Source organism: Squalius cephalus (assembly GCF_949319135.1).
Source record: "Squalius cephalus genome assembly, chromosome: 5".
Classification (NCBI taxonomy): domain Eukaryota; kingdom Metazoa; phylum Chordata; class Actinopteri; order Cypriniformes; family Leuciscidae; genus Squalius; species Squalius cephalus.
The window spans coordinates 11,882,152-11,904,877 of record NC_137126.1 but is presented as its reverse complement, the minus strand read 5'-3'; positions in this window follow the sequence as shown (position 1 = coordinate 11,904,877).

Sequence of the window (22,726 nt, the reverse complement as noted above, 5' to 3'; positions counted from 1 at the left end):
GTTTGCACCTTGCATTTGTACGTGGACTGCACGCAGCGCTTCAGAACCTCACAAAAGCTCTTTGTCTGCTATGGAGGACAGCAGAAGGGAAAGGCTGTCTCCAAACAGAGGTTGGCCCACTGGATAGTGGACACCATTGTCTTAGCATACCAATCCCAAGACGAGCCGTGCCCCCTGGCAGTGAGAGCTCACTCAACACGGAGTGTTGCTTCCCCCTGGCCGCTGCCGCACGGAGCCTCTCTGGCAGACATATGCAGAGCTGCGACATCTAACACATTCGCAAGATTCTACAAACTCCAAGTGGAGCCAGTGTCTTCCAATGTATTGTCTACAAAAAAGTGATATGGGGAGGGGTGGCTCTGTGTTGCGCTTGCTGCGCAATTCCCCTCTGATGCTTACTTTGCTCCTCAGTTGAGTTCCCCGGCTGATGAACCCTTATGGAGTTCCTCCAGCATCCTCGGCAGTCAGATGCGGCAGAGGCATCTGACGCCAGGTCTTGTCCTTGTGTGTATGCCCGGTTGGTTAGCCCCTGTACTAGACTAAATGCCCATATGTTGTGATTGCCCTCTTTAGGTGATCCCATATGTGCATTCTTCCACGGTACGGCACCACCCCTGAACAAGGCGGGATCTACCACAGATATATTCCATACATGGCACTGCCCTGACGGTCAGTCCATATGTATAACTCCACATGTTGTCCTTCATAGCGTTCATTTCCAGTTGGAATAGGCCTACTTTCCCAGTTTTATCCAATAGTCTCACTGTTCAGGATGAATGGAAGATTAGTGATTGACATTTTCTGTTGTGCAAGTGTTCCACTAAGCCTCCTGCAGAGGTGGGAGCTAGTCACACATGTTAAAGTCACAATTAAGACTCAAACGTCAAATCTCGAGTCATTCTCAAGTCGCAGTGCACACAAACCAAGCAAGTCAAGTCACAGTACTAAATTACAGAAACATGTATAGTTTATATTTGCCACAACTTACTAATTTATTTTTCCCTCACTGGTTACCTATTAACCCTTTCGCACGTACAATCACACCGATGTGATCAGTCTAGGCTGGACCCTGGAGCATCCGATCACACCGGTGTGATTAGAACGGTCAGTGCATCACGTGTGTTTTCAACCAAATAATGTTTATTTTAGGTTTCAGACATTTAAATTCACATAAGTACTAAAAAAGCAACACATTTACAGTTTGTACAATACACACTGATGTCTGGAAGCCGCAATATTAATAATTTCCATTATAATTAGAAGACACGTTTAATTCATATCAGATACACATTGTATAAGTAACTTTAAAGTTTACTCTATTCTTCTCCCAGTTCACCGGCCACTTACTTTCATGTATTTCGATAGAAGTGGATGAATTCACATGTTGTAAATCCAACAAATCCGATTCTCTGAAATGAGGCACAAACATGACGGCGCCAAGTAAGCAATGACAAGCAATGACACGTCACCATGGAAACAATAAAGTGACACGTTCTAAACAACGGTCGCCTTAAAAAACTCACGCTTAGGTGTCGGCCAGAATATTTTAAACTTATGTGTGAAAGGGTTAAGTTCTGTGTCGATTACAAAGGGTAAGGGAGAGCATTTTCGCATATAGGCTCCTAAACTCTGGAATAACCTTCCTGATAATGTTTGGGGCTCAGACTCGCTGTCCCAGTTTAAATCCAGAAAAAGACACATAAACTTGTACTCCAGTTATATCAGATCAAATGCACAAATTATCTTTGCTTAATGTTATGAACTACGCTAATTATTTTCCATTTGCTTGTCTGTTTTATCTTGGGATGCCCATCCCAAGATAAACACTTGTTTACAAGTGTTCAGTATGTTTTAGGTTTTAATGGATTGAATATTTGGCGCAATTCTAAGCATCTTCTGCAACAGCCACACAAACGACTCCACATGACCCATTTAAAAGAGGAAATTATTTTACATATGCATTTCTTTCACTACTATGATGGGTCCATCTTTGCACTGTAGGGTTAAACCAAAGAAACCACATAGAATCTGGTCACAATATGCAGAATGATTGAAACTTCTGAAAAAATGTGGTAATTCTGAGGTATTATTACATGGTCTGTGTCATATTCCTGTAACATATCTAAGGCTAAAAGTCTTAGAAGTTTAATAGGGGATGCCATAAAATTCTTTAAGTACACGCTTCATTCTATTCCACTCGCATTTTAAGTCGAATGCTAAAAGTTTAACACAACCACAGCTTGCTCTAAATGGATAGTAGTACCACTGTGATAAGTGCCCTGTGGCATTATGGATCACTGAGTGCTGAATAAAAGCAGTGGGATGGCTCTATTCAGTGCAAATTGCATTACTGTGGGGGTTTGAGTTCTATTGGGAACAATGCTGACTGTGTACTTGAAGTGTACTACTTAAAAGTGGTAAGCAAGAGATAGCGTTCACATTTAGAAGAAAATTATGAAGACATAATATTAACAGATAATTATTACTTTCAAAGCGTAAAGGAATAATAACCCAAAAATGACAATTCTGTCATTTACTCACTGTCATGTCATTCCAAACCAGTATGGCTTTCTTCTGTGGAACATGAGTTAATGTAAATTGATTAGCTCAGATCAGTTAGTCTTGGATCAATTTTATAAAATAGAGACCATATTTAAAAATCTGATTTCAGACTTTTGGCGAGATTACTCATCTTTCTTATAAGTTTGTATCAGTCTCAGTGACAAAGGTTAGCATGTGTATCACAGTAACCGAGCAAAAATTATCAGTATTCATTGCAGTTGAAATTAATCTCATTCCTGTTGGCTTGTAATTTGAGAGTTCACAGTCTTCTTGACCTGCAGAACAGATGAAATCAAACATGACTGGACACCATTCATACATTGACTCCAAAGGGAGTGCAGATAGACTGAAATGACAGGCTGAAACTTAAATTATTCAAAGACTTACATCATATGTACACTGCAAGCATGCAACACAATTAGATTGCTCCAATTATAGTCAAATTGAATATTGAAAGAGTATGGCAATGTATGTTGATGATTAAAAGGGGCCTTTACTGTTGTAATGTTTAGTTCACTGAAGGCGAGCAGAGTTTAACCCATGTGCAGTTTATTTAAATAAACGTGAATAGATACAAATAAACAGAACTAGACAATGACTTCGACATAAACTTGATCATAAATCATGAACAAAGAAACTCATTAACAGCAGATTACATTTAAAGTCCCACTGCAGTCAATAATTTAATCCCTTAAAACTCATCCTCGATCACCAAAATTAAAAAAAAAAGTTCCTGTGAATTTTTTTCATGCTTTAAAATAGCTTGAATGTAACTCTACACCCTGCTTCTTTTAGTATATGTGGAACCATGAATTAGCAAATTAGCCACGCTTCCACTCAATCACACAAGCTCAGAATACCTGATCCACTTGCTCAACTTTACTGTAGTAGATGTTGGAAATACTGGTTTGATTCAGCTATATATGTTTGAACCATAAACTGATCCTGAAGAAGAAGAGGAAGAGTTAATTAAACAGGCTCGTCTACAAGTTGAGGTTTCAGAATGGTAATGGGTTTTATGTATAGCTCTCTACAACGTCGGATAATAAAGGTAATTAATATGATTAGCCTTTTGCTTGACTATGTTATCAAACAGCTAATAATGTGTTGCAATGTTACACAAACCATGTTCCCGTTCGCCATCTCAGAGTCAGACAGCTGCCTTCTAAAAATCAGCATCCTTTGAAATGCTGGTAACACTTTACAATGAGGTTCATTTCTTAACATTATGTATTAACTTTAACATGAACTAACAATGAGCAATACATTTGTTACTGTATTTATTCATCTTTGTTAATGTTAGTTAATAAAAATACAGCTGTTCATTATTTATTCATGTTAATTCACAGTGCATTAACTAATGTAAACTAATACAACCTTTAATTTTAATAAAGTATTAGTATTAGTAAATGTTGAAATTAATATTAACTAAGATTAATACATGCTGAAGAAGTATTGTTCATTATTAGTTCATGTTAATAAGGTAGTTAACTAATGAACCTTATTGTAAAGTGTTACCGAAATGCTTTGAACAACTTCAGTGAACGATGCTTTAAAGAACGTCAGTGGAGAAAGGCATATAGTTCATCGCAACATTGTAATATACATCATATACATCACGCTTTATTTCTAAATGTATACACCAGATTTTTCATAACAACTGAAAAAATATACCAGTATAACCTGGCTTCTCTTGAGACTCCCCTGCTTTGCAGCATAGTTAATGGTAATGTTTGCAATGGGTGTGCCCTCATACTGCTCATATGTGACCTCCTTTCCATAGATGGAAATATGCTAAATAAAAATTTCCCCCCAAAATTTTTTTCCCCTCTGTATAGTTTATTAAAATTGACCGGTTATCATTCACACAAATGGCTTTGCAGACAGTTAATGATATGCTAAAGCCCACCGGCACGTTGACATGATTGGTTACAAGGTAGTTTGTGATGTAGGCCTAGAAACACCAGCGATTTCAAACAGCGTTTTTGAGACTGTCTTTCACTGCAGTTTTAAGGAGAAAATAAGCAATGGTGTTGACTTATGAATTTGCACATGCTTTGTCTTAAAGCATATTAAAAACATCACATAAACATTTAAACAACATTAAAAACTTGATTTTCACTACAAACAAAAAAGGATCTTTAACAAAACTAGACAAGAGACAATAGAAACATGAGGGATATATTTACACAAATAAGTAATGACATACAGTAACAAGACACACCAGAAAGTAATAAAGACAATGAACCAATAAGAACATTTTTGAACATTTGACCTTTATTTAACCAGGAAAATCTCTCTGAGATTAAAAATCTCTTTCACTGGAGAGTCCTGGCCATGACAGGTAAAACAACATGACACATGAACAAAAGGAACTAATGAAAACAAAAAATATTACCATTTTATTATATATGTCCATAAATATATGCTCTATATGCTCTATATATCAGTTTTAGTAACTTATAATTTTCTCATATAATTTATTTTAATCTTTATATATATATACTGTTTATATATATACTGTATGTGTGTGCGTGTGTGTGTGTGGACCAGTTTGAGTTTTAGACCATTGGAGTGAGGACAAATAGAGTAAAGTGAGGACATTTTGGCCGGTCCTCACTTTCTGAGACCCCTTTAAAGGTCTGTTTGAGGGTCAAGACTTGTAGGGATAAGGTTTTAATTAGATAAAGGGTAGGTTTAGGGTAAGGGTTCGGGTTAGGCACTTAGTTGTGATGGGTAAGGTTATGGTAAGCGGCTAGAGATTGCACTGTGTCAAATGAAATTGTGTGTGTGTGTGTGTGTGTGTGTGTGTGTGTGTGCAAATTGTAGGATATACATTTATTTATAAAATATAAATATTTTTATTTATAATATATATTTATAAAAAAAATATATATTTCATCGAAGCATGCTTTTTATAACATATACTGTATGTATATATATATATATTTTTTTTTTTTTTTTGATATATTATTCTAAAAAAAAGTATTCAGTAAGTTCAGTAGTGCACTAGCATCCCATCTGAACGTGGTGTACGCATGCATGCTGCTGTGAGCCACTGCAATTCTGTTTCTTAGGAAAGGTTGTGGTGCCTGGCAGACTTTATGCATTTCTCACGAGGGAGGGGCAGCCTGAACGGGCAACTCTGGTGCCTGGCCCTCCCACCTCTCCCACTTTCACAAGAAAGCTAAGAACTGAACGTACACAGGATTTAGGGGGAGTTATATAAATGAAATAAGAATTTAAGATGACACATTTTAAGAGAGAAATGTAAAAATGGCCATCTGGCCCCATGAAAGATGAAAACTGGCAACAGAAAGACGGAAGCACAGAGCGCAGACACCAGTGAACTGACTAGCTGTGGTCATTATCGCGTGCTACACAAGCAGAGGCGGTCAAACTCCAACGGCTGTGGTGTGTGATTCATCCCTCTCATAAAATATTTAAGCATCCGTGCTCTTTTTTATTTTCTTCCAAGAAAACCATCCAGTATAAATAACTTTAAAGCAATCCCTTTTTGAAACTTTAAATTATTTTTTAGACATTTAGGCAGTTTAATAGAACAGGAAAAGGGGCAAAACAGTTTTGGTGGGGGCATGGTGGAATTTTCACAGGCCTAACATTAATGTTTGCCACAAAAAAATAAAAAATAAAAAATATGGACTCAAGAAATCGAAATAGATTGATTTTAAGTTTTCTGGCTTTTAATCGGCTTCTGTTAGTTTTAAGGGCCACATATACTAGTGTATTTGTAAATAAACCTCCCAACTTCCTGTAACAATTCAAATTTAGAAATACACAAAGGAAAGAAAACTGTTGTGTGTGTGTACATATATGTATATATGTGGATTAGACTTGTATATCTGATATGGTGAGCATAACTCTTACGTCAAACCGTCTGAAATGAAAAGAGGCCCATCATAAACAGTTTTATATTTCTCACACTGCCATCTCACACTATTATATTGTGTCAGCCTATGAGCCAGTTATAACAGAATTTTTTTTCTTCTAGAATGATCATTTTTATCAAGCTCGTTTATTTAAGTTCAGTAATTTCACTTAAATGGCAATGAATAGGTAATTTTCATTGCCATTTAAGTGAAATTACTGAACTTAAATATACAAGCTTGATAAAAATGATCATTCTAGAAGAAAATTTCAGATGGCACTTAGGCTTTTGCATCTGAACTCTTCATATATTAGCCATAAACAAGTAATAAAAACTCAATGAGTGTTTTAGCGCAATTTTCTCACCTCATGGGATCACAACACTAAGAGATAGTAAATCTTTTCCTGGATTTTTTTTTTTGTGCTTTCCGAGATTAGACCTTCCTTAAAGGAGACATATCATGCTTTTAAATTGTTCCTTTTTACATATAAATCATACATTTGTGGTCTATATAAAGCGGAACTGCAATGCTTGGGTCTGAATTCCTCATTATTATAGCCCCACAAGCCCCTTTTTTACCCCTTTTCTGAGGTGCTTCTGAGATCAAGTCGTTTTGGTGCGGTCTCTTTAAATACAATTGAGACACTTCATACCCCGCCTCCTCTCCAGTTTGCAGAGGTTCAACTCCACCCCGTTCGGCCATTTTTGTAGTCTGATAGCAGAGATAGGATTATCTAGCGGCACAGAAACTTTTTATTCACACGTTATTAACAAAATGTCAACAACGGAAGACTTGTCCAGCCAGCCTTAGATGTTCGAGCCAGAGTTGGAGCCGGAGCGAAATGAAAATGAAGACGACGAACCTGCAGGACAACGTCTTCATATGGATGTATCGCAATGGTGTGTTACTGTATTTATACATGAAACTTTGGTCTTCCGACCTTTTACTACCGTGTCGATTTATTTTGATTAATATGTGCGAGGGAGAGAGAGCAAGACAGCGTCTAGTTTGGAGACGGTGATGTCTTGTTTACACTTTCGCCGGGCTCCGAGAGAGAGTGCGAGCGCGCGCGAGACCGGGTCTCTCTCTCTCTGCTCGTTCTTTCAGTTAAACATGCGCCACAAGCACGGCAGTTCATCTACATTAGACGGTGTAATGAAGCGTGTGGGTTACTACATCCAACAACCGAACATTTTAACTTACCCTCTCGTAACTTCTGCATCCTTTAGCTTGGACTACAAAATTGCAGCGAGAAATAATAATGGCGGATTGCTCGAAGTGGTGGGCCGGAAGTCAATGTCCTTATTTGGCAGTTCCGCTGCAAATACTGTGACGTGATAGTTCACAAAACGTCATAGATAACAGAAAAATCGGAACAGGTTGAAAAATATGACCAAAACAGAATATAAAGATATCAACGAAGCACCTGAAGAGAATAATTTCATCTTTTCTGTACTTCTAAACACTCCAAATATACAACAAAATGCATTTAAGGGCTAAAAAAGTGCATTTAGCATGATATGTCCCCTTTAACATAATGCCGAAAACCCGAAGTATAGGTGGTCAGGTTGAGGAGTAGATAGAAGTGCAAGATTGGTGCGCACAGACGCACAGAACAGAAATCATGAGTTAACAATCGCAATTTGTCCGGTGGAAAATCGCGCTAAAAAAGTATTTGGACACTATATTTATTTTTATTTTTTTAAGTGTGACTTAATGTCCAAATACTTTTTTGGGCCACTGCAGATTATGATGTCAATTATAATGAAACTGTAAAATAGAATTACAATTTAAAATGTGCTTCTATTTGAAAAAAGAAAACTAATGCTGTTTCTCAAAAAGATGATTCCAGGAGGCATTTTGTGGCTTCTCATGAAACGCTTCCTGATTGGCTGTTTGAGACACACCCACTCTTCTGTACTCCTCCAGTTCTGAATGAGCTATGACCTACTAACACTGTTCAAAGGGCACATTCACAGCGCTACAGGAACAGAACACAGAAAAAATACACCCGATCACTCAAACACAAACAACAGTCTTATCAAATGTCTCTTTTTTTTCATGTTCTCAGAGCAGAACTGACTGATGCGTTCATCTCAATATCTGAGTGTTATATAAAGACCTGAGGTAAGAAAAAAGTACATTGGGAAAGCGGTTGGTTTATATTGTGACTTGGTGATGTGTGCATGCAAGATTGAATAACAATCTAAAACATATTCTCAGTTACTCCATTATTAAAGTTACACAGAGGCAGATAAAGAGCTGTGTTTATGTAACCGGAGCAAACTTTTCAATTATCATCTTGCATTTTAATACCATAAAAACAGTGTAAAAATGTCTGAAAAAACTCTTGGAAGTACAATCCAATAATGAGAACATAGTCTTAATGTATACTAAAAGGAATTTTTAGAGTGCACCTTTAGAGAAAATGTCTTAAAAGTCTTCAGTCAGTAAATAAGAAAGTACTTATTATTATACTTTTTATTATATTATACTAATTAAACAAACAAACAAACAAACAAACATCCATATATCATCAGGAGGCATTATGACATGAATGTTGCCATTTATGTAATGCCACACACTCTATTTACCCATCATCTAATTTTTAAGTTGTACGGTGATTGAGTTTTTGTCTGTTAATCTCACATCGGCTTCCTCTTCACCCTGAAGTAAATAACATCTGCTAGCACAGATTTCTGACACTATATTAATATTTATGAATATACTCCAAAGGCGAATAAAAAAGCACTCAAAACCGAATCCAGCAAATGGATTTTACACTGACTGGAAAAAGAGCTTGCAAATCAACCAGTCTGCCCTCTTACATTTTAAAGCAGTAGAGCACATCAAAGTGATAATATCAGAACTATGAAGTCTGCTACATCTAAATAAAAATGTTTTTACTTTTAATTGAAATAAATATGAATAAAAAGAGTCATTATCGTATTCATTTTAGCATGACAATGTAGTATGTGCAAGAGGTGTTTTATTTATTTATTTATTTATTTATTTATTTCATGTCATTGTTTTCCCACTGACTATGTCTAAATCCTCACACCAATGAAAGGTATCTTACTGTGCAATTTCAACTGCTCTCCTGTCTTTTACAGAACAAGACATCTTGTTTTTGACTGTCTGCACATTACATCTGCTACAGAGCCCTATGCATACTAAGTAGCCCATCAGGTTGGAGCGGAGCCAACCGCTCCATTGGTGTGTTATGGTTGGAGATAGAACACTTCAGATTGCTAGCACAGAGCGTGTGTGGGCGGGCTTTTGAGAAGCAAAACAAGGTCGCTTGGGAACATTTGGTACGCTTCATGTTCTTGTCAACTAGCGGTACTACAGCATTGAGTCATCATACAAAGAAAATACTGTCCTTAATGGAGATATCTTAAGTGCAGAAACAGAGAAATTGGGAAAGTAAGGATTGTCTGAGATCAAATGCATTCATGAACATCCAATGTGCATAATGTTTGACAGCATATATTGTAGCATGCACCACTTGTGTATAGTCCATCTTATGTTATGAAATGTTTATGAAACAGTACAAAGGTCATCAGTACAAAGTATTTATTATTATCCACTATTTTATATATACTGTATATATACTGGGAATATATACTGTATACTAAAATATTGTTGACTCATAATTATTAAAGCACTGTGATCTTATTGCTCATTTTAGCTTATTTCAGTTGTGTATTTCAACAGTCTTTGGGTTTCTGTCAACTTGTTTGGGATATCTCTAAAAAAAAATGCAGAACTAAGCTGGTGTAGATCCACTGCATAAAACATTGACCTTGAAACTTGCCCCAGAATGTGGAATTCAGTGTTTATTTTTATCCCTGAAAACACTAGTCATGTTTCTTTGTGAAATAGACATACAAAATACAAAGATCCTCTTTGGAATAAGGTTAAACTTGACCGCGTTAGAAATACTAGCTAACTCCTTACTGAATACTCACTATATACAAATAGTAAGTGAAACAGTAGGCCTATACATGCCATTAAAATTAACATTAACTACAAATGTTTAAAATAGTAGCCTGTCACAGATATGGTCATGGTCCATATGGTCATGACCTCAAATAGGTCGTGGGCATGGTCATGAGCATGCGTACACAAAATTTGAAAACTTTGTTTACAGTATACTTATGCTGCAGAAATAGTAAGAGTTAGTGTTCTATTCTGTATGTTACACCAGTATTATCTTTGCTTCAAAGATTTTATGGAATTCTATACAAATTTTATACATGACGTCTGTTTATGCATTACAGCACAATTTTCTGGAAAGCTGTAGAACATTTCCTTTCTGGTGTCCAGAACACAAGTTTCAGGTAGAACATCAAAGTGGTTGCAGAAATGCAAGATCACCCAATGCTTGAGATACTAACTTGTTTTGTATTAATGTCAAACTGAAATTTGGCATCATTTTGCATTGATCAAACAAGAAATTTTACTAAAATTTGGTCATAACACCAACGAAGCAGCTAAATCAGAGATTTATGTGAATCCACTGAGGTTCAACATCTGTTTTCCTAATAAACACACAATGTTACTTTTTTCTCTCTCTCTCGCCCCTCCACACTGGTCACTCTCCTCCCATGCTACTTCAACTCTTCTCTGACCTGGGACTAGTTCTGCCAAAGAGGCAAAATGGTTTCACCAGAAATCCCCTGCCATATGTCTGAAGATTGTAAATCTATAAATACATTTTTGTTTCAGCTATGAACAACATGAAAAGCATCATTCTTGCATGACCAAATGATCTGGACTGTAGTACTAAGTCTATACTGTTACTGTATGGTGACAATTGCCACATTTATTTCTATTTTTGGTGCTCATATGGATATTTTAAGTGAAACAACCAAGACAAAGTTGCTTAAATCATAACTGAAAACTCCATTGAGGTCTTCTGAGCTATGAAAAAGCAACCTTTTGAGCAGTAAAGGTTTCCTCTGGACAAACATATGACAGCAAAGTCTTGGCAATGCAATGAAAGTCCCTCCATCACATGAGTGATGTAAATCAAAACTCTTGACTTTTACTGATCTAATTAGAAATTCCAGACCCTGCCAGTTCTCTCCAGTCCCATGACCAGCCCAGAGAAAATCATTTACATTTGACAAAGCATTTTTTGTGAATAAAAACAAAGTTTGCAAAACACATTTTTCGCCAATACTGGTGCATGTCCGTGTCCACACAGAATCTGCGGCAAAAGATTTCTGCATAATTTTAACACATCATAAATTGATCGCAAGGAATTAAGGAATAATCTGTGTAAAAAACAAAACAAACTGCTGCCTAATTTAATTATGCTTCTAACTGCCAATACAAGTACTCTCAGCTCTATTTATCATGTTAACCTTGTTAAAACACATTCACCTCTGGATTGAAATGTTGACTATAAAATCATCTTAACTTCCCTTTTGAAGTGGAACTCGATGCTGCATCCTTGAGTTGATACTATGAGAATGCTTTGCATGAGACGGTGTCTGAGGCATGTGTGATACACACCAATTTTGATTGACTACCACAGTCAGATGACATCACAGGTGCACCGACAACAACTCCCAGAATGCACTTGCTTCGCTGCCCTACGAGGCCACTCCCAAGCCATACAGTACCTACCGGTTACAGAGGTCAGTATCGGAAGAAATTATACAACTAGGCTACATGTTGACTCTAAACTGAAAAGACGCCGTTTTATCGTGAGTCTCCGTGACGAGTTATTCCGCCCCAGCTCGAGTCTGCCCAGGCTCTTCGGACATGTTCGGCCGGGATTTCGAGATCGCCCCAAAATGTCCGGGATTCGGCTTTTGCTTTCTACAGTCCCATAATCCCATTCATTATGTTTACTTTATTTGACACGTGCATGCCAGCTCTGCTGATCATGCATTCTGTTTCACACGGATCCCGACCGAGATGAAAACACAGGAATTTTTTTAGCAATGCTAAAACGCACATCAACCGATCACTTGTTTAGCATTCATGTAAACACTACATTCAGATACACCAATCGGAATTAATTCAGTCCGATTGAAACAAAGGTGTGCATGTAAACATAATGAATGGTGACTGTAGAAAGCAAAAGCTGAATCCAGGACATTTTGGGCGATCTCAAAATCCCGGCCGGACATGTCCGGGAAAAAGAGGACGTAAGGTCACCTCTACTACTCAGCTTTCTCCACAGAGCAAGAGCCTGTTAGCTTAGCTAAAAAAAAAAAAAAAAGATGGCTGACACTATTTGTACATTCTGTGAGTGGGATCCCACCCCCTATAGGTGGGTTGAAAACATGCGGAACTAGCTACTGGCTGTAGTTTTTAGCCTCTGGCCAAAAAATCCTCAGATGACGCAAAATGATGATTTTTATGTCATCAGAGTTTTTTTTCCTGACAAAAAATGTATTAATCTCTCGTCTCAGGGGGACATGAGGGTGGGAAGCACGGTAATTCGAAAATACTACAGGTTTTCTACTAATACAAAGCTTAATGTTAATCGGTGAAGTATCCCTTTAAATTAGACTGCTCAACAGAAAAAGAGGAATCTGGTATGGCATCCTCACTGAAGGCACTGAATGCCGGGTTACATCACTGCTGGTGGGCAAAGCATGCATGACTGGCCAGGCTGTTGGCAAATTTCCCACCATAGAGGTGTTGCAAGCGTACCAGGCCAACTTATTAAAGGACTCAGATCTAAATGAGGGTGTATCTCTAGATGCAGTCCAGAGACCTTGCCCTCCGTGGCACCAAGCAGGCAGCTCGTGTCATCGGCCACTCTCTTGCTGCAATGGTTGCCACAGAATGGCATCTGTGGTTAAACCTTTCAGGACTCAAGGAAAAGGAAAATATATACTTCTTGACACCCTGCTCTCATCTTCCATGCTTTTTCGTACCGTCATTGAGACTGTGGTCCAAAAGTTCAGGAAGACGAAGGTTAAATATGAGGCGTTTGAGCAAAAAATCCCCTAACATGGTCAGGGTCCTTCAACCTCCTCCTCTGGCCCTGTAGCTGACTCTGGCAGGAGACAGAATTCAAAGGTGAGTGTGGCTGCCCGTGCTTCACCTCAGAGGAGTCGGGGCTCAGAATGGCAACCTTGCAGGAAGCCAAAAAGGGATATCATGGAAAGTCATTGCGACCAGAACACAGCAGAAGTCGAAGCTCTAGGAACCTTTTGCGGTTCCCCCCTTCTTGATACATTGAACTTGCCTCTGTCACCCCTGCCGGTACTTTAAGTATGGTGGTGGCTTAATGTTGAGTTGGGCAGGAAAGAATGGGCATTTCTGCTAACATCCCACTTTCTTATTTGTAGGCCCCTCTGACACAACAGAGGTGGAAGCAATGCACTCCCTTTGTAATTATATAAATTGTCTGTTACAGAAGAGGAGAGTGGGCAATACCACTACTCGCGTCCAGAGGTGGTAGCAATGTGCTCCCTCTGTAGAAGTATATGATTGGTAGTAGGAGGTAATATGCAGAGGTAGTAGCAAAATGCTCCTTCTGCATTCGCATTTGAGGCTGATGTAGATGAAGAAAGTGTAAAATTCCACCACTCGCATTCAGTTTCCTCATCTGTCGCCCCCTCCAGTACTGTCAGTCCAGAGGTGGTAGCAATGTGCTCCCTCTGTAGAAGTATATGAATGGTGGAGAGGAGAAGTGTGGGTAATACCACTGCTCACTTCCCACTTCCTTATGTTTTGCCTTCTCTGGTACTTGGAGTACTAGGAAGATACACTTCCTATGGAATCACATTCAAATTGATTCATGGAAAGTATTGAAACCCCATTAGTGTACTTCCCTTCTGAGGGAAGGGGCTGCATACAGACTAGGAAATAATGGCATGACAGTAGTAGCGGCCCACTCTTCTATCTGTCGCCCCCTCTGGCATGATACTGAGGTTACATTAGTGTGCTTCCCCATGTGGTCGCATGTGAATCAACTGTACAGAAGGGAAGATTGGGCTTGACTGCCGCTGGCGTCTCTTTCCCTTTTCTGTTGCCCTTCCAGCATAGCCCTGGAGGTTAGGCGTGGGCATAGTGATGAAACTATGTTAACACATTTACCTGCCGGTTCACAAGGGTAGGTCAGATTATTAAGGTAGACATTGTCACCATTGCAACCCACTCTCTGTCTTCTCTGCCAGTGCTTGGCCAGATGTAAATCTATAAATCTACGCTCCTTATTGTAACTGTAGGAGTGGGGTTTTCCTTAGGTAGAGCGGGTAGTTGAGAGAGCAGGGCTCTCTCTTGAGGCTTCTTCCAGTCCTTAGGTCGGGATGCTAGAATTGTTTTACATTGCACAGTGGGTATTAACATACCTATAGCGTCAACTTAAGGACACAGCGTTGAAACAGAACGTTTAGGTTACGGGAACTGTATTACATACGTAACCTAGACGTTTCTCTTCTCTTTGAAAATGTGGTATATATTGGTATAAATGTAATTCTTATTATAATATATAATAATACAACACAGTATCTTTAAATAATACACATATATTTTTTATTTGATCAAATATAATAGAAAGTGCTCATTTGCCAAATGGACTGTATTGGCAACTTCACCTAGATTTACCTAGAACACATCCACTCCTTTTAACTCAATTTTTAACTCTGTCTGTCATAGATAAATACGGCATGACTTATTTCAGACTTTTAAGAATACTAACACCTTCTCTTCTCTTCTCTTCTCTTCTCTTTTCTCTTCTCTTCTCTTCTCTTCTCTTCTCTTCTCTTCTCTTCTCTATATATAAAAAAAATTAACATGTACTGCGTTGGATTAAACTGAGAAGGGAACTTACATATTGTTGTCCTACTGTCAGTTTAACTGCTTTGATTGTTCTCATTTGTAAGTCGCTTTGGATAAAAGCGTCTGCTAAATGAATAAATGTAAATGTAAGAAGATGAATATGACTTTTTTTGTGTTAAAATTTTGATTGAGAGGCTTTTGAGTTTAGACTGTATTATATGTGATTTCCTTAGAGGCTTTGAACCCATATAAGAGAGTGGTAAACATCCCAGAGTAAAAGTATTAATAGCGGTTGATGTAAATATATGTACATAACATGGAATACCAAGGAGAAATCTTTACATAAGCGGTGTACTGAAATGTTTGCTGTCCTTGGCTCCATGCTTCTGATCAAAGAGACCCTGTCATCTAGGCATGTCATTGCATGTAAATAAAAAATATGATGCTGCCCCAGTTACCAGGCCTTGATGTAATTGCATCTTCTTGTTTCAGAGAACCCGAAAACAGCTGCGCAGGAAATATTTTAAATATTCTATGAATGCAAAACTCAACATAACCTCCACAGATCTCTTCTCGCAAGAGCAAGAGGTTACTGTATAAACACACAGGGAACACTAAGACTGATTGGTTTTAATATACACTGACCACTATAATACAGATGGCCACATACAACTCAAGGCAACTTGATGACAAAATTCACACAGGAGTGTCCAATCCTGCTCCTAGAGGGCCACTTTCCTGCAGAGTTTAGCTCCAACACCTGCCTGGAGGTTTTTGGTAATCCTTAAGACAATTAGCTGGTTCAGGTGTGTTTTATTAGGTCTAGAGCTAAAGTTTTGTTCACACCATGTTGTAATTACCATAATTACAAGATTCATTTTGATGTTGATATTGTTGCCATAGAAACGCATAATTCCGTGTTCATAGATGTGGACAGCTCAGAGTAGAACGCCACATGTTGTCATCTCGTATGGCATAATGTGAATGTAGCATAAAATTAGCTGAATAGTGGCCCTGTTTAAATAAATTATAATAAAATGTAATGCATCACATCACAAGACACATCACACGGGAACATCCTTTATGTTTTTCATTGTACATTTTAGGGAATTTTTTTTTTTTTTTTTTTTACTGCGAATGTACCGTCATTTTAAATATCCAATTAAATATTTCACTGTTAATTATTTGTTAATTCATACTTTTTAATTCTAAAACGCATATTTTTAATAACTATTTCTAATTATTACTATAACTACTATTTACTTGAGTTACTTCTATTACTATTTTCCTTGAGTTGCTGGTCTTGTGTCTTACCACACACTGCAAAACAGTTCTATGTAAAACATTAACATTTTATAGCCATACTGTTATTTATGTTCTTTCCATGCCCATGTGCATATGCTATATCATTATGTACGTAAAGTGATCTCCAGGAGCTCATCCTGTAGAAGTGAAGCAGAGGTCATGTGTTGCTTCCTGGGAGTCATAGGTCCAAAACTGGGGTCCTGCCTAGAATAATAAGGAATTTCCATTTCTTCACCATAACCCACTGGACCCCACTAGTGGGGACTCTTAGTGCATACTATTTTTATTTAATAATGAAAACGTGTCAGAAAGCAGGGTGGGCTGAAGAAGAACTTCAATACCTTTACCAGTCAGCTTAGTGTATACAAATTTTGCACTTCAACTTTAAAATGATGTTCATAGGAATGTTCCGAGTTCAAAACTCTGACTTGACTTCTGTGACATGATGTTGAAAAGAAAATAACTGGTTTCAGTTTATTTTGATGGTCCCTTTAACACATTCTGTTGTCTATATGTAACATTGCACCTACATGTCTACTAACTCTCATTAGAGTATTAGTAGAGTATGAGTAGACTGGTAGGGTTAGGGTTAGAATAAGTTGACATGTAGTTGCAAACTTACTTATAGTCAGTAGAGTGTCTGTTGGAGGACCATCACAATAAAGAGTTTGCAGATATTCCACTAATACTCTAGTGAGAGTTAGTTGACATGTAGCTGCAAAGTTATTTATAGTTAACTGAATGTTCTAAAGGGACCATCCAAATAAAGTGTTACCAAATCATTTTGTTCCATCTTTGAATTTATAAAAGCATACACAAATCATTTGTGATGGTTTAGGAAAATATTGCAGTGAGATTGAAAGCAGAATATTAACATGGTTCATAATTAAATAAAAATACATTCCCAGCATATTTTCAGCACCAGACATTACATGATACCTTTTAATAATTAGTGATTTAGAAACGTAAAGTTGAAGTTTATTGTCTTTGCATATTATTGTACTTTGCTCATGAGCAGTAGAGCATGGTGCTAGCAATGCCAAGGTCATACATGCAATCCCCAGGGAAAGCATAAAATTGATCAAATCCTCTGCCAAATGTATAAATGTAAATGTATTTTAGAACAGAAACCATTTGTTTAAGTGTGTACACTTTTCTATCGATTTCTCACTTATAAAGAAAATCAGGTTAATATTCAAAATAGTATAAATTAAATTATTACGAACATTTTAATGCTTGTTTTATAACAATGTTAAAATGTTTTTTATTAAAAATTTGCATTATATTTTTGTAGATTCTTTATGGGAACATTTATTAGACAATTTTTTTTTTTAAAACCCAGGCTAACAGCAAAAAATTGTGTTTGCAAAACATTATCCACAATCCAGTGGAGTCTTTAGATGGATAAAGCAGAGGATAATGTAAAGGAGGGGTTAGAGGAGAATTAACACAGCTCATCTCCTCACCTGTAAACCTGATTCCACTCACTGACCCCACTCTCCACAGACGTGTACACAGATGGTCAACTGATGCTAAAGACCACACACAAATCCTGAGCTGGAGGAGGAAGATGTAAACTTCAGTTGAATGCTTTGGCACAGAATATAAGAGTGAAATGTTTATGACAACTCAGCCTTGAAGTTTCTGACATAAAATGTCTATTTAAGAATGGTGGTGTGAGAGAAGCAGCCCATGGTGATAAAAAAGTGTAATTTCATCCAGACATATCCAGCCAACTGGATATAGTTTGACTTTAGAAAGTTACAATGTTTGCACACTATAGCAGCCAAGCATTTGGACATGGTACTCCATACTGACTCCAGTCATCAAAACTATGAAATAGCACAAAATGAAGAATGGGAATGGGAAAAAAATGTTAAACAAATCAAAATTATACTCTATTTGAGCTATTATGTCAACTCTGCGCACTCAGGACATTCTCTCAAACAACTTGAGGAACATTCTTGGTTGCTTTTAGGGAAAATGGTAACACTTTATTTTGATGGCCCCTTTCAAACATTATGTTGTTTATAAGTAACTTTGCAACTACATGTCAACTAACTCTCATTAGAGTATTAGTAGACTGTCTGCTTAAAATCTGCCAACTCTTTATTGTGATGGTCCGTCAACAGACATTCTACTGACTATAAGTAATTTTTAAACTACATGTCAACTTATTCTAACCCTACCAGTCTACTACTACTCTACTAACACTCCAATGAGAGTTAGTAGACATGTAGTTGCAACGTTACTTATAGTCAACAGAATGTGTTAAAAGGACCATCAAAATAGAGCGATGAACTATAAAAATTGCTGTATGCTAAAAATAATTGTATGCTGGACACTTATTGGTTGATTGTTTTTTACTATCTCGTCTAACACTATCACTATCTGGTCTAACACTACCGTTCAAAAGTTTGGGGTCGGTAAGATTTTTCAGTGTTTTTGAAAGAAGTATATTATTTTCAACAAGCATTTATTTGATCAAGCATACAATAAAAACATTAATATTGTAGTATTACCGTTTTCTATTTCAAAATGTTATCAAAGGTTTATCTCTATAAAATGTATCTCATTTCCATATCTCAAAATGTTTCTCGTAAAACTTTCCCGGCATTTTGGATTTTTTTTAAAAAACCTACTTTGTTGAACTCCTCCTAGGCCGTTGGTCCGATCCTCACCAAAATAGGCACACAGCAGTTAGGGACAGTGCTGACAAAAAGTTATCAAAATAACTTTGATTTGTTGAAGCATTAAAGATATAAGTTAATTAATTGACTTATAGCTTCTGAACGCAATGTCCAAGCTTAACAAAACTTGACACTCATAGACAATAGGGCTGCACAAATAATCGCAATTAACATGAAATTGCGCTTAAACCGATTTGTCTTATCGCGATTATGAAATCCCAAAGGCTGCGATTACTTTTTATGTGCAGCTTGTCAGTGACGTATGGTGCTCTGTGATCAGTATGCCGCTCCATCTGAAAGCACTGTAAGTTTGAGTCATTTATAACGTGCATTTGAAAAAGCAACACGTCAAACATCTTTCCAAACTTGAGAAGCATTTATGAACCTCTTGTCCAACAAAAGTCAACATTTAATAACATGTTTTTACTCCAAACTCACATCATAATGACAATTGAGCATCCTTCTGTGAGATGATGTGGCTTCTTACATAGAATAAGGCAGTCGTGTTTTTATCAGTCATTTTTAATCAATCAAAGAGTTTCGATCTTCTGTTTATTCAGCTACAGCAATAGTATGATGCCCATAGGGATTTCCTGGAATGACGTGTGTTGTCTACTTCTGCGGGTCATATTTGGAGTTTCTGCGCGAGAGCGCCCTCTGGCTTTCAGATGGAGCAGCATTTACTACTGATCACAGAGTCGTGCTGCACTGACAAGCTGCGTATAAAATAATCACAGCCTTTGCCAAATCACGCGCGGTTTCATTTTGATTAATCCTGCAGCCCTATTAGACAACAGGGCATTGTAAGGGATGCACACCAAGTTTTGTACAATTTTGCCAATAGGGGGCACTACAACTAAAAATAAAACATTCCGTAACCTATGATCCATGAAGTTGAAAATTGGTATGCATCTTTGGTGGACGTCCTAAAATATCCTTTAACATGCCTCGGACACTTAAAAAAGTGGTGCTATAATTTACATTTTACCCAATAACTCCATAACCGTGTGTCAAATTCAGAATCAAATTCTTATTTTCTTCTGAATTCTTGCTTTAAGCCCCAACAATAGCAAATACATTTTTTTGTTATTAACTAAACATTTTTTTATCTACCATTTTAACAATTTGTCAGATCTTCACCAAACTTTTCACACATCAGCTCTAGTATGAAGGTAATATGATGCCATAAAGAATCTCAAGCGCAGGTTAAGATTTGTGAAAGTGTACATAAAATTGCAAGCGTAAATATAATTTGCGTGTGCAAGAGAAGATTTGTAAAGGTGTAAATCGCCTTTCAGGTGTAAGAAAAAAATATTTGCAGCATTTTACTGTTATTCGTAAGTGTAATGCATGTATTGTGAAACTGCAGCTTCATGCTAACGCAAAATAAATTATCTGTATTCTTCTGACTTTCATTTTTCCGCGGTTACACTTCTGGCACGTTTTTTTCCCGCACAAATATGTCCAAAAGTACTGCAGGCCTGTGAACAGCAATTTGCAACTGAAAACAACAGAGTCAGGAACTCAAAAACAGACTGATTGCGTAAAATCAACCTTTGTGTAAAAAAATTAAATGTTGCAAATGTCTAAATGACTTCTTGTGTACATGCAGCAAAAAAGTTCCCGAAATAACTCGATTTGTACAGTTGCATTCACAGTTTTGGCACGATTCTCTCACTCACTGAGTTTTGCAAGCACAAAGAGGAGGGCAGGTCCACCTTCTTCATGTAGCCAATCAAATGAGCTTCTTGCGTTACTCTCGATTTACTCTTATCTGATTGGTTCAATAAACACGCCAGTCGGCAGAACACATCTTTATCTTCATTTGGCTCAGCCTCAGCATCACTCTCGTTGCTGAAATTGTACTTTTAATGCGCACATACATGTTAAACAAATAAATAAATCATGATTGCTTAATAAGCTGTGCACTGTTAGGCTGACTATATGAGTTCATACTGAATTTCGTGCCAAAACTGTGAGCGCAGCTATAAGAAAGACGCAACTGTACAAATCGGGTTATTTCGGGAACTTTTTTGCCTAATGTACAAAAGAAGTCATTTAGACATTTGCAACATTTAATTTTTTTACACAAAGGTTGATTTTACGCAATCAATCTGTTTTGCAGTTCCTGACTCTGTTGTTTTCGGTTGCAAATTGCTGTTCACAGGCCTGCAGTGCTTTTGGCAGTATTTGTGCGGAAAAAAAACGTGGCAAGAGTGTGAGCAGGGAAAAATGGAAGTCAGAAGAATACAGATCATATTTATTTTGCATAAGCAAGCTGCAGTTTCACAATAAATGCATTACACTTATGAATAACAGTAAAATGCTGCAAATATTTTTTTCTTACACTTGAAAGGCGATTTACACCTTTACAAATCTTTTCTTGCACATGCAAATTTTATTTTCGCTTGCAATCTTATGTATACTTTCACAAATCCTACACTGTGCATGCGATTCTTTATGGCATCATATTACCTTCATACTCTTGACCATGGCAAAATGTTATAAAAAGAATTTTGATCTATTGAACTGTTAAGTAGATATGACCCATTATGCCTATGATGCCTATATTGTGTACATAAAGTCTAAACTTCTCAAAACTTATGGTGAACAAGTAATTCTGAGCAAACATATTTAGTTACATATTTCAAATGTCAATTCAATTAATTTTTGTCTACTAAACTAATTTAAAGTATTTGCGAATAAACCTTTAGATCCAAAGTCTATTGAGTTCATGAACTCAGTGTGTCAAAACTTTAGACTGGTAGTGTATTGTGAGTATTTGTACTTGTGTTTTAAAGTGCAAGGCTCAGAAGCAATGATATAATTGGTGATATAATCTACAAGTAATCTGAAATGCTGTGAAAGCCACCTTAAGTAGCTCAGCAGCCTTGTCTGTGCCCCTAGACAGGATTTTCGTTATCATCCAGTGGAAAGAATGTTAAGAGTTTAGCTGCTGTGTATAGGATTACTCACTCCCTGTCACCTATGAGCTTCGAAAGGGTTAATGACCAACCCTTTATTCTATTTCAGCTAGTTAGGTGGGTGGGGATAAGGGGCGGGCAGTGGGGGGGTATGGTCTGCTGAACCCTGAGTGAACCCATTGTGCTATGATAGCCATCAGGTTGGGCAAGGGAACATCCAGCAAATGTATTATTAAAAGACCATCTGTTGAGTTTTACACAATACGATAGCTATCAGCCCTCCTCCACCTGTGTCTGAACACTATACTCATTGCTGCAAGTCTGTTGCTCTCATCGATTAAAGATTTTTCTTACTCATTTTGGCTAAAGCCATTCTTTTTTTATTTCTGCTTTTTGGGATGATTCCATATCCAAAACATGGTTTCACATGATACATAGGGCCAAATCCATCGACTCCATTGAGTAAGCATCTGGACTGAAATAAAATTCTGTCATGACAACTCTCTGAGTGTTTGGCATTGTAATGGGTATGTTTTTATATTTGTCTTGGCGGAATAGATCTGCCACGCTGCTGCTGGCTGCTGTTATTGCTGCTGCTGTG